The sequence below is a fragment of the Chiloscyllium punctatum genome, chromosome 20, assembly GCF_047496795.1.
Source record: "Chiloscyllium punctatum isolate Juve2018m chromosome 20, sChiPun1.3, whole genome shotgun sequence".
NCBI lineage: Eukaryota > Metazoa > Chordata > Chondrichthyes > Orectolobiformes > Hemiscylliidae > Chiloscyllium > Chiloscyllium punctatum.
This window is the reverse complement of record NC_092758.1, coordinates 23579634-23594579: the sequence shown is the minus strand read 5'-3', so window position 1 is coordinate 23594579 and position 14946 is coordinate 23579634. Positions and strand designations below refer to the sequence as shown.

Below are 14946 nucleotides of genomic sequence, written 5' to 3'. Positions count from 1 at the left end.
TCTATTTTAAAGTGTCTACAAAGGTCTTAGCTTTATCCACTGAGTCAAATGTATAAACTGAGTCCTCATGGCTGAAATGGAGCACTGCGGGGTATCTCATGGAGCACTGGATGCCCGGGTTCCTCAGCCTCTTTTTAACTTCATCGAAGGACTTCCTCTTTCAAATTACAGCTACACAGAAATCCTGGAAAAACATGATTTTTGATCCCTTGTGGATCTCTTCCCAGGGATCAGGAAGCTTCTATGACTTTTTGGTTGTCCCTATATGAGTAGACCGGACTGAGGTGATGCACCAGCCCTGACCTGTGCACTGTAAACCGATAACCCCTTTCAATCTGCAGCCTGCTGGACTCGATGTGAAGGCCCAAAAACTTTGGCAGCCAGCTTTCAAAGAAGTTGACTAGCTGCTCACCTTCCTCACCTTCAGGAGCCTGACAATTCGGAGATTTATCCTCCGACCTCAATTTTTGAAGTCGTCGATGGTCTCACAAGGCCTGCACCTCTCGTTCAAGCACCTGGATCCAACTGGAAGAGGACTCCACCGCAGCTTCTGAGGCCTTAGTTCAACCTTCCACCTCCTCCAGCTGCTCCCCAAGGCCCTGGATCTCCTGCTCATGCTTCTGCAGTGTAGAAGTGATAGGTTAGACCTGAGCACAAATCTCCCCACGGATTTCCTCAATCGCAGCCCCAACTTTCAAGGTAAGTCTCTCCATCGCCACAGCCAATTCCTGAGTCTGTCAGGTTCCCTGGGGTGGGGGTTCGGAGATTCTGCTGTTGCTGCAATCTCTGGTATGCCTGGTGCTGCAGGAGAGTGTCCTCCCTGCTGCTGTTTGCTGGCTCCTTTTCCCTTTGGCATCCTTCCCACTCCCAAATATTAACAAATATGCATTCTATAAGGTTTTAAACTAATAATTCCACCACATAAGTTGGCCAGGGATGGCAAAAGAAAACACCAGTATGCCTTGGCTGTTAGGCAGAGCTGTCCACAGCAGTTCTACAGAATCACCGCCATCTTGCCGTGTCCCCATTATGTACATTTTAAAATTTTGAATAATAAAACAAAATGTGCGCTGAGATAGCACTTTTTTTCCTACAAAATCAAAGTCAGATAAGGTTGTACTTCGCTAGTGTTGATATTTTCTCTCAGGGAGATCATGCATATACAGATAGCAAGTCTGCCTCTTAGCCAATAGCTTGTGGTTGAATCCTGCTCCAGGATCTGATGACAACAGAAGGTGAATTTATGACATGGCCAAGCAGATTGATTAAGAACCTGTAAGTCCTTTCAATACACCAATGGTAAACCAGAAGCGTGAGAGCATCTCCTTGTTAGGACTGTCGATGCGGAGTGGCATCCTACATGTGACAGACTCTGGCAACAGACTAACAACTAGTTCCAGGAAAATGACCAATGGAAACAAACATATATAAGGGCTTTGTCTGTCTCATGCATCATTAGGTGTAGGAAACTTCATTGTCTCTTCACTCAGATGATGATTGGTCTGGATGCTTAAGGCAGAGAATGCTCATGTGCAAGAATCTACCTTCAGATTTCAAAGTAGGGATGTCAATGGTACACTTTGTTTCACAGAAGACATGACCTCAGTCACAATACATGATATGCTGCCACTAGCAGATCTTTTGCTAAGTCTGTTATATTCCAAGACACAGCACTCCTTCAACATGATGGCTGTTTCTAAACAAGACAAAAAGTGTCATACCTGTTCTGTTATTTCCAACAGTTAGCATACTTTTATCAGATACAATATGTCAGGTATACCTTTAAGGGACATGATTCTGATACTATCATTGTATCATAACATGTGACCTAAGGTTATAAATGTCTCAGACTCCATCTGAATTCAGGCCTCTTGAAGCATGTTGATGGAAGTCTGCTACACTTTGTAACCAGCCAAGTTAATGTTCGCCCAGGCACTAATGCGCCTGTGAATACAATATTTGTGCATATATTAGTGAACTGCAATCACCATTTGGTGGATCTTTCAATACCATGTTGTCCATATCTAGTTCTTATGTTATGAGGGATACATTAAGCATAGCTGCATCAGATAAAGATAGATTGCTGGATGCAAAGCTCACATCAACACTTGCTCATGACAATTGATTGTAGATCATCTTGGACTTGAAAAAGTCTGCTACTTGTCTTGCATTAAACATCATGTAGAACAAGTGTTTGTCAGCAGAATGAAAAATAAAGCTTTAAGGGCCATCACCAAGCCTCAGAATATCTTCAAGCTCCTCTGTATCAGAAACCCCATAGCTCTAGCTGTAGCATCTTTCCTCATCTCTTGCTGTGCCTCAAACCACAGCCAAAGTAACTCAGTAGAATTGATTAATACAATCTATGGAACTCACCAGACTGATAGTCAGAGATATGTAAATCATTGCAGTGCAGGATTGTGCCAAGGCTTATATCCTAGGATGAAACTGGAGTGAGGAAAATGCTTTAAATGGCTTCAAAGTATCAGAAACATTTCAAGCCACGTTTCCTTCCTATAAGATTTCACTGTGCCATTTACACACTATCCAATGTATTTGGAGCAGCAAGGAAATTTACCCTTGGAGGTTTTATCTCACCACCACAGAGTTATGACATGCTGCAGGTTGCAGTGTTGTAGTAATGGAAAAAGTTAGTGAGTGATAACTCCCTTTGGGAGATCAGGTAGGAATTAACGGATAACCATCATTACATTGATAGTTCAAAAGAAGGTTATCCTGAAGCACTTTGACCAAACAGCTAAATCAACAGTTGCATTAAAGCAAATTTAAAGTGACCACCCATTACTCACAGATAAATACTAGACACAGATTGAATTATATAGAATTTACAGCACCAAAATGGGTCATTCTGAAAGCTTATAGACTTAGAGCAGGTAACACTATAGTTATTTTCCAACAGCTGTTGCCTGATCTGCTCAGTGTTTACAACATTTCCCAACTCTTATTTCAGAGTTCTAATAACTGCAGTATTTTACATTTTTGTCAGCAAAAAAAAGACTCTTCCACAAAACAACATGTTATTATTCATTAATTATTCCTTACTGATTACATGCATAACCCATCATGTATGTGTATATGTGAAAGGAGAAAACTTCAGGAAAAGCCAAGTTTCATAGATTAAGGCAGGACTCATTACAAATGGATAAAAACTATTTGTAGCATTATTATGGAATGGATGTCTGTCACACTGACCTTTGTCTTCAAACACTCAGTAATTGCATGAAGTAGTGAAGAAGGTACAGAGGATCTGGAAATAAAGCACAGTACAATTTTTTAAAGTTTTAGTTCAACGGTTAAAAACAAAGAAGCTTTTGCAGAGAATTGTTGTGCATTGAAAACTTATTTTAGAAAACAGAACAGTCCTAGTTTACTGAATATCAATATTGGTCAATTTCATATTTATAAAATTGACTCACAGATTTGAAAAAAGGATATTGCTGCTATTAAGTTAATAAGTTCAAGTACATCTCGACAACTCATGGTCTCCTGCCATGCTATATATTTGGATGGATTTCTGTGACTTACTAACAAGCATTGTAAGCAGTCTTTGCATCTATGCTAAAGACCATGTCAGTCTAGCATTACGGATAGCTTTTGACAAAGTGCCGATGCAGTAAAAGACATGGCATGGCATGGCAAGGGAAGGTGAGGCATGGAGGCACAAATATAGGTAGATGCTAAGTGAGTGAGTGCTAAGATGGCAAGCAAATAGCCCTGAAATACAATCTGCTCCAATCTGTAAGGTGAATGTTTGCTATTTGTACAAAAGTGTTGTTGATCAGTCCTGCAATGCAAGTCTGTTTTTCTGAGGTGATCTGCAAGAGGGCTGAAAAGGTGCCATGAGGCTGTGATTGATTGGTAAGTGATGGATGCCTAATCTATTCACAAGGGGCACATACAGTAGGTAGCCATGGATTACACTCAGAGATGCTGTTTGGTGCTGAACAACAATGTTGCTGGAGCTGAAGTTGCTAGGTACCCACTCTAATATGCATATTGAGAATTCATGACATCTTGCTTGTTTGGCACAATTGTTAAGAGTTGAGGTGTTAGTAAAATGTTTAACAAACTATAACTCCTGTAATAAGCAACTTGCCCTTAGTAAGAAACTCGTCTCACCACTCAGCAAAAGCATAAAAGGTGCAACAAGATACTCATTACGATAGGCTATGCTGGACTTCTAAACATTTTGCCACAAAACTCACCATAGCCCATGCTGTTCACACCTTTATAAGATTCTTCCCAATAATTTAAGTTGCCTAAATCAACAAAATGGATTAAAGTTAAAGGTGACAAACATTTAGGTAAATCTTGTTCAATTTGTCCCAGCACATAAATAATTTCGAAGATAGAATAGAATTTTAGAATCGTAGAATTCCTATAGTGTGGAAACAGGTCATTCAGCCCACTGAGTCCAAACTGGCCCTCCGAAGAGAGTTCCACCCAGACTCAAACCCCTAATCTATCCCTGTAACCCTGTATTTCCCTTATTTTAAATGAGCACATAGAATTTCTTTTACGGCTCATACAGCTCTGACAAGTTCATTGGTAGCGATTTAATTTTAGGTTGAATATTGAAGGAGTGGGAGCAGAGGCTAGATGGAAAGGCAAAATCGAATGACCACAATAACTGGACATATGGCTTGTGGATACTACTGCTCCTGCAATCATGAGTCTATGCTCCCTAGATGACTGCATTCATTACAACTTTCATCTTGTCAGGAAATGTCAATTCTCGTAGTCTTGTTTGAGTCCTGCATTGTAAACCACTGCTTAACATTGAGTAAATAATCAAGAGTCAAAAATTGACAGCTGGCAAACAGAGGGCCAGATGCCCACTATTTAATGAAGCCCTGTAACATTGCCAACAATGAGAGAGGGAAGGATTGGACTTGTTCTAAAATAGCCATTTTAAGCAAGGCAGGGATCATCTTATTACACTTAGGCGTGCACTGCAAAAATATTTGCTTACAATTGCATAAATTTCACACTGCAATTATAATTCAATTGGAAACTCAGTGTACCAGAGAACACATTGAAGGAAAGCTTGAGAAAACATTATTTTCCCTTGGTCTTTTATCTTTCTTTTTCTATGTCCTCTTTGAATAGGAGTCTTAAAAATGTAACTTTTTATTTCGGTGTGTGGGACTGCCTGCTGTGAATAAGAGAATGATAAAGAATGTTTTGGGAGAGCTGCTGGTCAGGAAAGGATTTTCACCGTATAGGTGTTTGAGTTGAAGTATATGAACACTAGGAACACTTGAAGTATATGAACAATACATGGCTTTGAAAAGGTGGATGCTAGAAAATTGTTTCTGTTAGGCGAGGAGACTAGGACCCGTGGACACAGCCTTAGAATTAGAGGGGGTCATTTCAGAACGGAAATGCGGAGACATTTCTTCAGCCAGAGAGTGGTGGGCCTGTGGAATTCATTGCCACGGAGTGCAGTGGAAGCCGGGACGCTAAATGTCTTCAAGGCCGAGATTGATAGGTTCTTGTTGTCTAGAGGAATTAAGGGCTACGGGGAGAACGCTGGCAAGTGGAGCTGAAATGCGCATCAGCCATGATTGAATGGCGGAGTGGACTCGATGGGCCGAATGGCCTTACTTCCACTCCTATGTCTTATGGTCTTAAGGAGCTGCACGGTAATCACTGCATATGCATTGAGTTCATAATTCCCTGCTGAGCTGCTAATGGTTTAACAATTTTCATGAGAATTATTTAATGGGTTGCTTATGAGCAGATTGGTAAACTTGCACTGGAACTTGAAGAAATACAAATGCAGTGCCAGGGAAAGATCTTTTGATCAATAATGACACATCAATTTCTTCAGCTTGACAAGAGTGATGATTTCAGCAGTGTGCTTGCCCCATTGGTCAGGTTGTTTTCAGTCCTTTACACCAGTTTCACTTGCACAGGGATTCACAATGAATAATTACGAAGTTTTTTTTAATGTCAGCTTTGGTTTTTGGGGAAGTTACTCAGTGGTGGTATTGTGAAACAGTGTATTGAGACAACTAACCTGGTGGTTAAGAAGATGGAGTATGAACACATGGAGTGGGAGTACAAAGCAAAATGAAGGGGAAAAAAAGAAATGACAAACATTTTATTATGTATGGTTCTCCCCACAGGCTGAATTAATGGGCATTTCTGTTTACATTCTCATAAAAAGAACACAGGCAAACATATACAGATACATTATTTAAACATCATCCATTTTTTATGTATCCAACAGAAAGCATGTTAGACCCAGGAGCATATCCTCTGATGTCAAACAATATGGTGGTCGTGTTGGAGACTCTATGATTCAGTTTATGCCTAGTTACTCTGAACACATAGAAGCTTCACTAACTGGTTAATGCACTTGCATCTCCTCACACACGATGTTAATAACAGTGAATAAAAAAAAATCTACATTGACTGACCTATCAATTAAAACTGTGTGCAAAGAAATTAAACCAAATTCATTACCACTTGGCCCCAAGAAGAAGTAAAATTTCTTAGTGCAAGAAAAATGAAATATGATAATTATTTTAATGCATAAGACTAATTCCCAAGCTTCATAAAGCCACAAAAAAAGGTGTAGTCAGCCTCATGGCTTTAGACAAACAAAACCAGTTACTTTAGACAAGAATTCTGTTACTCACATTATACATTTTTGAGATAAATGTCAACCACTAAATGACTCCATTCCATCACAAAGCAGAAACCATTTGCCCAGTTGTGGCACTCTAAGAATTCAGATTATGCCAGAACTGATCATGTGAAATCTGAATCCTGAGGAAACGAATGATGCTGTTCTGAAATCGGGTTAATTTTCTTTTTCCTTTTAAAGTCATATATTATGAGACAGTAAGAATGGTAATCTTCAGATTAGGGACATAATGGAGTCCATTGGGATTCAGTAAACAAGACATTTGCTTTTCAATTAGCAGCAATCTGTTGATGTACACATCAGATGGTATATTAGGAAGACATTTCAGCATTTATCTTGGTATAGCTGCCTGTTAACGGACTGCGAGCCTGTGCTGTTTAATAGCCTGCAGCCAACAGTAGTCCCAAAGGAAGAATAGAAGCCCACATAGAAAATTCTGTTTGCTTTAAAAAATAGAAATCCTTAGAAACAAAAAAACAATCCTTTTGATTCTAATCTTCAGAAACCTACATGAAACAATTCTACTTACAGTATGCACCAAATAATTTAGTAATTAGAATATACATTATACATCATTTGCTCAGTGTTGCAGACTCACAATTTTCCAATTCCACCAACAAAATACAAAACATATTTTAACAATACCATCTTCAATATTTCACTCCCATATCTGTTAAAAACATAATATTCCCCACAGCTGTCTTCTTCCCAACCCTGTGGCTCAGTGATTAAATGTACTACATGGAGCTATAGACAGCCTGAGATTCTATCAGCACTATATGTCTGGGTCCAGTTGGTATACTCGTATTATGGCTCCTGCATTTCTCAGCATCAATTACATGTACGAGATATAAATTAATTCAGGACTATGAGGCTTTTGCTTATCTTAGAGTCAGCTCCCTTATCTGAAGTGCACACAGCAGGGGAAATGAAACCATTCACTCAAATGTTATATATGTGCCTTGAGCACATCTGTTTCAACACTTGTATATACACCTGCAAAAGCACAATAACTTATTCGCATCCTTTACTGGAAAATGTGTGTTTGATAGTCACCTGCACAAGCATGCAGTCAGCTGAAGGGGAAATGGTAAAGGTAATGTCACTGAACTACTTATCCAGTGTCCTCAGCCGATGCTGCAGGAACATACCATTAAATCACATCCAGGGAGCAGGTGATGTTAAAATTCAAGTGATAAATCTTTTTCTCAATATGAAGTTAGTCTCAATAATGTGATCATGGCAACTATCCTCCAATTGGAATGACAGCAGTATGTTCTTTTTTAATTCATACATGGAATGGTAAGTATTGCTGACGAGGCCAGCAATAATTGCCCATCCCTAGAAATCCAGTGGTTCTAGAGTCACAGGTAAGTCAGACCAGGGTGAGAACGGTAGATTTTATTCCCTTGAAAATTTGAAAGGGTTCAGAAAAGGTTTACAAGGATATTGCCGGGGCTGGAGGGTTTGAGCTCTGAGGAGAGGCTGAATAAGCTGGGGCTATTTCCCCTGGAGTGTTGGAATCTGAGGGGTGACCTCATCAAGGTTTATTAAATCATGAGGGGCGTAGATAAGCCAAATAGCCAAGGTCTTTTTCCGAGGGTAGTGGAGACCAAAACTAGAGGGCATAGGTTTAAGGTGACGGAGGAAAAATTTAAAGGGGACCTAAGGGGCAACTGTTTCACGCAGAAGGTAGTGCATGTATGGAATGAGGCTGCCAGAAGAAGTGGTGGATCCCTATGATTCTAAGTACACTATTGAAACAGATGAGTTTTTACAACTACCAACTATGGTTACATATTTGCCTTTATGCAACCTTTTTTATTTCAAATCTTTAATAAATTCAAATATTATCACCTACCATGGTGACCAAATCCATGTCCCCAGACATTAGCCTAATGGGCTAGATTCCATGACATTGCATTGTATCACTGCTCTTAACTACCCTCTGAAATGTCTTAAGCCATTCAGGTCAAGGGCAATACGGGATGGACAACTGTTACTTTTGCCAATGATGCCCACATTCCACGATTAATCATACATAAACATATGATAAACATCTCTTATCTAAATACTAGATCTTCCTTCATTTGTATAGAACCATAACACATTGATACTTTGAACCATGTCTGCTTATAAGCAGGAAGAGGTCATTTTGTCATCTTCTACATTGACATTTTGTGAGGTTATATTTTGTTACCACTACTAGTTTTATACAGTCTGACTGTAATAATGGCTACAAGCGTTTTAGTTTCTAGTTTACCCAAATCAACTTTCATCCATCAGCTCCAGTCTATGATCACAGTGTGAGTTTTTCCTTTACCAAATTACAATATTAACTCACAATAAGTCTCAAAGAATTGAAATGCACACACCCAGCATATGGCCATCAACTTGGTATGCCAATATCTGCCAAGGCTCAACCTGTGACTATAGAGGTGCGAGACAAGCACCCTACCACAAAACTGTCAGCTTGTGATCTTTTTCCTAGCCTTCCTTTGAAATCAGATGATGGAATTAAATACCTCTTGAGCGCTGTATCAATTTTTGGTAACATGAAAATTAGCTTCAATTATGAAATACTATAGTGTAACTTTTATTTTAAATGATTAAACTCATTATGAGGAGAGTCAAGTAGTTCAAATGAGATGCTTTTCAAAGCAAACTGTTAAGTAATGGAGGGAATTTACTAATAGCATGAGCACAGCTGGTATAGGCTGGGGCAGTTAATCAGATAATCTCTCTTTTCCTGGGGCTTTTTATAAAGCTCAATTTAAATCGACACAAAATTAAAAGTACATTGCCTCCTGCATGGATCCATATAATTGCTTTCCTTGCTTTGTTTTTCTTTAATGCAGCTGTCTTGTCTTTTTCCCTCTTATTGTATGTGATAAACTGGACAAAACTTATTGATAAAATGATGCAGTGGTTTAACCGCAGATGGGATCAACAGAGTTCTGAGTGAAATGGGTGGACTGGAAAATGGTACATATTGTCAAGAATTAGACATGCTCTTTACTGCAGCATCATAAAAAAAATGAACAGCTGTTTTGGTGAAAAGCTGTTTAGATATTTACCGCAGTTACAAAATGTGGCAGTTCAATGTGTAAGATTTTACTTGGAACAGGAAAATGTTGCAGATGTCTCTGGGTAAAATTAAAAACTCGGCAGTTATTCCACATGGCACAGTAACCCGTCCATGTGATGTCAATTCATTCTCATGTTGGTGTAAATATTTATGGGATGCAAGTTTTTTCCACACATTCACCAACAACTTATGCTTGCAGTTTTTATACATGGCAAAGCATCACAAAGTAATTCAGAATGGAGAGAAGAGAAGAAAATATCAGGGAAGCCAGCTCAAAGCAGAGTACGGTGTTAAGGTTTGAGATGGTTTTTCGCTTTGGAGAAAGACATAGCGAAATGGAAGCAATCCAGGGAGAAAATTCAGAAGTTCTTTATAGTATTGTACAGTATGGAAGAACATACTTAAAACAGCAGAGGTTGTGAATCTTGACATGGGGCTGAAGGAGATTCCCAAAGTAGAATGAAGCAAGGTTTTCTCTATAAAGAAGAGAATTTTGAAATTGATGACCAGAGGGATAAGAATTAGTGGAGGTTTGAAAGGATTAGAAACATCAGACAAGTATCAACCCTTTTACCTCCCCCACCCCAATTCCCGAGAACTTTCATGTCACAATGAGATCTCAATCTCATTCGGAGTAAGGCCCAAACTGCTCAACCTTTCCTCATAATACAAACCCTTCATTCCAGATATTAACCTGCTGGACTATAAATGTTCAATATCATATTTACCCTTCAATAAGGAAACTCACCAGTGCCCTGTAAAATTGTAGCAAGACCATACCCAACCCTATACTTAATTTTCTCTAACAAAAGGGCAAAACACTCCATTTGCCTTCATAACTTCTTGCTTTACCTGCATGCTAACTTTCATGATTAATGTGCAAAGAAAACCAGATCTCTGCATTGCAATGTGCTCTCCATTAAAATAACCTACTGCCTTTCTCTTCATCCTGCCAAAGCTGGTGAACTCATTTTCCAACATTATATTTTGTCGGCCTAATTTTTGCAGATTAACTTTTAACTGACTCTCACATTTTACAGCTTTGAAGTTTCTGTAGCATTAGCATCTGCAACCTTTTGAGAAATCGAATGAATTGCTTAGGTGGACATAAAGAGATGGGGGCAGAACGAAGAAGTGAGCCCATCCAGCACTGATTTAATCTGGATTAGCAGCATGAAAGGAAATTAACAAGGAAAAGGATTAGGCAGCCAAGGTAACTGGAAAGCACAGAATGCAGAGAGATGTGGGATGGTTAGAAAATTAGCAAAACATGGAAGAGAAGAAACCAGACTTTTCGAATTGTCAGGAGATAGGCTGAAGGAGTGTGTCCACGATCAAGAATGGCAATTCGAATACATGCATATAGGTTGAAGATAGCCAAGTCAGGCACATGGATATTTAAGATCTCAATGAGTTCCAGGTCAGATTGACAGAGAGTAACAAAAAGACACCTGCTACAATTGTAAGTGCTGTGTCATTCAGTCTTTGCAATGGCTTTAATACAATTGAGCCAAGTTCATAACTTGAATCATAAACTTGGTGTTTTTTCGATTATATCTTCATGTGAAGCAGCAATGCTTGATTATTTTACTTCTTAAATCAAATAATAAACTCAGATATTTTATGGCACATCATTTTGTACATAATTCATTAAAGATGTGCAAATGGGCTCATATCTCTCAAGATCTTTTTATTCATCTTACTGCAGTTGTGGGCCAGAAAAGAAACTCTCATATTTTTGATGATAAAACCAAAAATTCTGTTGTACAATAAAGACAATTTAAAATGTCATTTTTATGAGGTTAAAATGACAACTAGTTCAATATGATAATAAATAGATAAAATGAATGCAGATCATCACTGAATTAAAATGGCTGAGGTGGACACAGGGTACAGCTATGTCCTAATTAAAAATGGTATTTTCATATTACCAGGTTGTAATACATAGCACTAACTCCGCCAACCCTCACTCCAGTCCTGCTGTCATGTCTCCGATATGTTATTACACAACAAGTCACCAGCAGACCTGATCCTCAAGGTTATGACCTTTGAGATTATGATGTGACATTTCATAATCCCTGCAGGCCAATGAAAAACATTGGTTTTGAAATAAATCACAACACGCTTACATTCAGTAATGATTTTTAGGCAACTGAGATTTACTTGATTATCCAGGGTTGTATTTAAATGCTGAACAAAGATGATAAAGTGGCTGTTACTAATGTATTATTGGACTCCTTCTTAGTCAAGGCAATAAATAATTTGTAGTTAATATAATGCTGATTTTGAAATGATCAATATGCCTCTGAATCACTAATGGCTGTGTTTCTTTTTCCTTCCTCTTCTTTTTTATTCCACGACATCAATTACATGATCATAGCACCTCTCCAGTACCCTATTGGATCCAGCATGTGGAAGAACAGATCTACAGAATAAATGTTGGTAGACCCTCAGTCATCACACTTGACTACAACCTTGGCCTCATTAATATCATTTGATACCTTGTGCAGGGCAACAATTAGGAAGAAAATGTGATTGTAGCAATTCCAAAATCCAAGCTAATGGTCTGGGGATATAAATCTCACCTGGTAGAAATCCAAAACATAGTTCATAAATTTTGCAGACTTGTGGTCTACATGGATTAGCAGTGGGCAGTGCACTTAACAACTGAGAGAAAGTTCTTTGAAATTTTAAAGTTTTTCTTCAGTGCATTTGTTATACAAGTGGGAAGGCAATAGGCTAGTGGCAATAGGCTGGCCGGTTAACTCAAAGAGGAGAAAGTGAGGACTGCAGATGCTGGAGATCAGAGCTGAAAAATGTGTTGCTGGAAAAGCGCAACAGGTGAGGCAGCATCAAAGGAGCAGGAGAATCGACGTTTCGGGCATAAGCCCTTCTTCAGCAATTCCTGAAGAAGGGCTTATGCCCGAAACATCGATTCTCCTGCTCCTTGGATGCTGCCTTACCTGTTGCGCTTTTCCAGCAACACATTTTTCAGCGATTTATTCAAAGACCCAGGTAATTTTCTGGTTCGAAACCTGCCATTGGCAGATGGCGAAATTCAAATTCAATACAAATCTAGAATTAAGAGTCCAATGATGACCATGAAACCTTTGTAGATTGTTGGAAAAACCTATGGCTCTGTCCTTCCAGGCATTGATTAATGAAGTCAAAATGACAACTGGATCAACATGAAACAAATAAGAAAAATAAATATAGATGCAGATTTAGGGAAGGAAACTACCATCCTAACCTGGTTTGATCTACACGTGACTCCAGACCCACAGCAAACTAGTTGACTTTACCTACCCTCTGGGATGGGCAATAAATGCTGTTATTTTTTATCTTGTGAATGGATTAAAAATAAAATGTGGACCTTTGTGGTCAGCAATGAAGCAAGGATTTCAGCTGCTGGCCTCAATGCTAGTCTTGCTGACTGATCTATTGATCTCGAGTAAAATTATCACCTCAGTCACCATGCATTGATACTGTCATTACTTGCAGCATTCTTTCCTGGACTTACCCAGCACTGATGCCACTAAGTTGTTCAAAAAGTTAATCTTGTTGAATGAAGTTCAAAGGCACATGGCCAGGAAGTAAAAGGTAGCAATGAGAATGATTTACAGAATCAGAGAATTTACAGAACAGAAGGAGGCCATTCAACCCATTGTTTTAAATAGGTTGTGAACAGTATTCCATGAATATCATCAAATTACATTTTTAAAATTCATTCACAAGATGTGGGCATCACTGACTAGGCCAGTATTTGTTGCCCATCACTAATTACCCAGAAGGCAGTTAAGAGTCAACCACATTGCTGTGGGTGTGGAGTCACATGTAAGCCAGCATGGCAGTTTCTTTCCTGAAAGGACACTGGTGAACCAGGTGGGTTTTTCTAACACTCAACAATGGATTCATGGTCATCATTAGACTCTTAACTTCAGATTATTATTCAATTCAAATTCCACATTCTGATGTGGCCAGTTTTGTTCATCAGATTTTAGTAATCAGTCAACATTAAAAGGCCAGTTATAGCAGTCCAAACCAGGCATATGTTTTTACTGGGTTTCCAACAACGCAGGACGAGAAGATTTGGGGGTACTTGCTGTTTTCAGCAATTGCTGGCTCTGGGAGTTGTTCCACAGTGCAGTCTGCATCAGAACCTTCAGTGACCAACTACAACTTCATAATTTCAGCGTTACTCCATGTCTATCCAACATCCTGAAGTTCTAGTTATTCTGGAGAGCCAATGATGGCGAATGTCAACAATTCACTTTCAGTGCCCATTTTTTACTCCACCTTTTGCAACCTTTGTCTTATTGTGTTCTTGTTCATTTTTGTTGCTCTATTCTTCCTCCCCAACACTATTCAAACCAAATCTGGAACTCAACTGCAAATATTCCCAAAATGTTAGCAATTGCTTTTTATTTTCTGGGACCATTCCCTTTACAGTATGTCATGACCTCTGCACTAATATTCTTTTCACCTGGACTTTTAAGCATTAGCTGCTCTCACAATTTGCTTTCCAACAAGCCATTAAACTACTCAGGGTTGAAAAGTAAGAAACTCCTTATACCTATTCTCAATGACAGGTGAGAAATCTTACGAGTCTATTCCCAAAGGTTTACATAGTAATGATGTGCAATAAGGGTCAATTAACATCCTTTAAGCAAATGTATTTTATGCTTGTATTACTTGTTCTCCCTGGTAATGAGTTTGACATTCTGTACTATATGTCAAATTGCTCTCATAAGATGAGTTCTCCATCAATTTTGGACAGCCAGGTCAGGAAGGGTCTCTTTTTTGGCAGAATGTATACTGTTATAATTCAAAAAATTAGGTTAATAACCACATGCATCTCCTCCCACCTCCCACCTCCCCCCTCCCTCACCCAGCCCCACCCATGATTTGACTGTGACTAATTGCCTGACTGGTTAAGCATCAAACTAGTTGAGCATTCTTCTGGTTTATCCTCCCTTTGAATGTTATCTTCAATTGTGATTATATACAACATTCTGCATCATGTTGATTTATCCATTTAAAACATTCCAAATCAATGTATTAAAACAAATAGAGCATGTAGGTAGTCACTTTGAATTGAAAAATTCAAAACTGCAAATTGTCTGCTCCACATTTTCCAGCATCCATCCCCAACAGACTTGAAAGTTTTCTTTTGTACCTTTCA

The 14946-nt window shown here is 38.9% G+C and overlaps 1 protein-coding gene across 4 annotated transcripts in view; it reads right to left on the bottom strand.

Annotated features, from left to right (window-relative positions):
* tenm2a (teneurin transmembrane protein 2a) overlaps positions 1–14946 on the bottom strand; it is a 2790214-nt gene that overhangs the window by 1232553 nt on the left and 1542715 nt on the right. For all 4 annotated transcript variants that reach the window (XM_072590496.1, XM_072590497.1, XM_072590504.1 and 1 more), the window contains one exon: positions 3214–3268. The gene's annotated coding sequence lies outside the window, so the exon portion shown is untranslated. The remainder of the gene's footprint in view (positions 1–3213; positions 3269–14946) is intronic.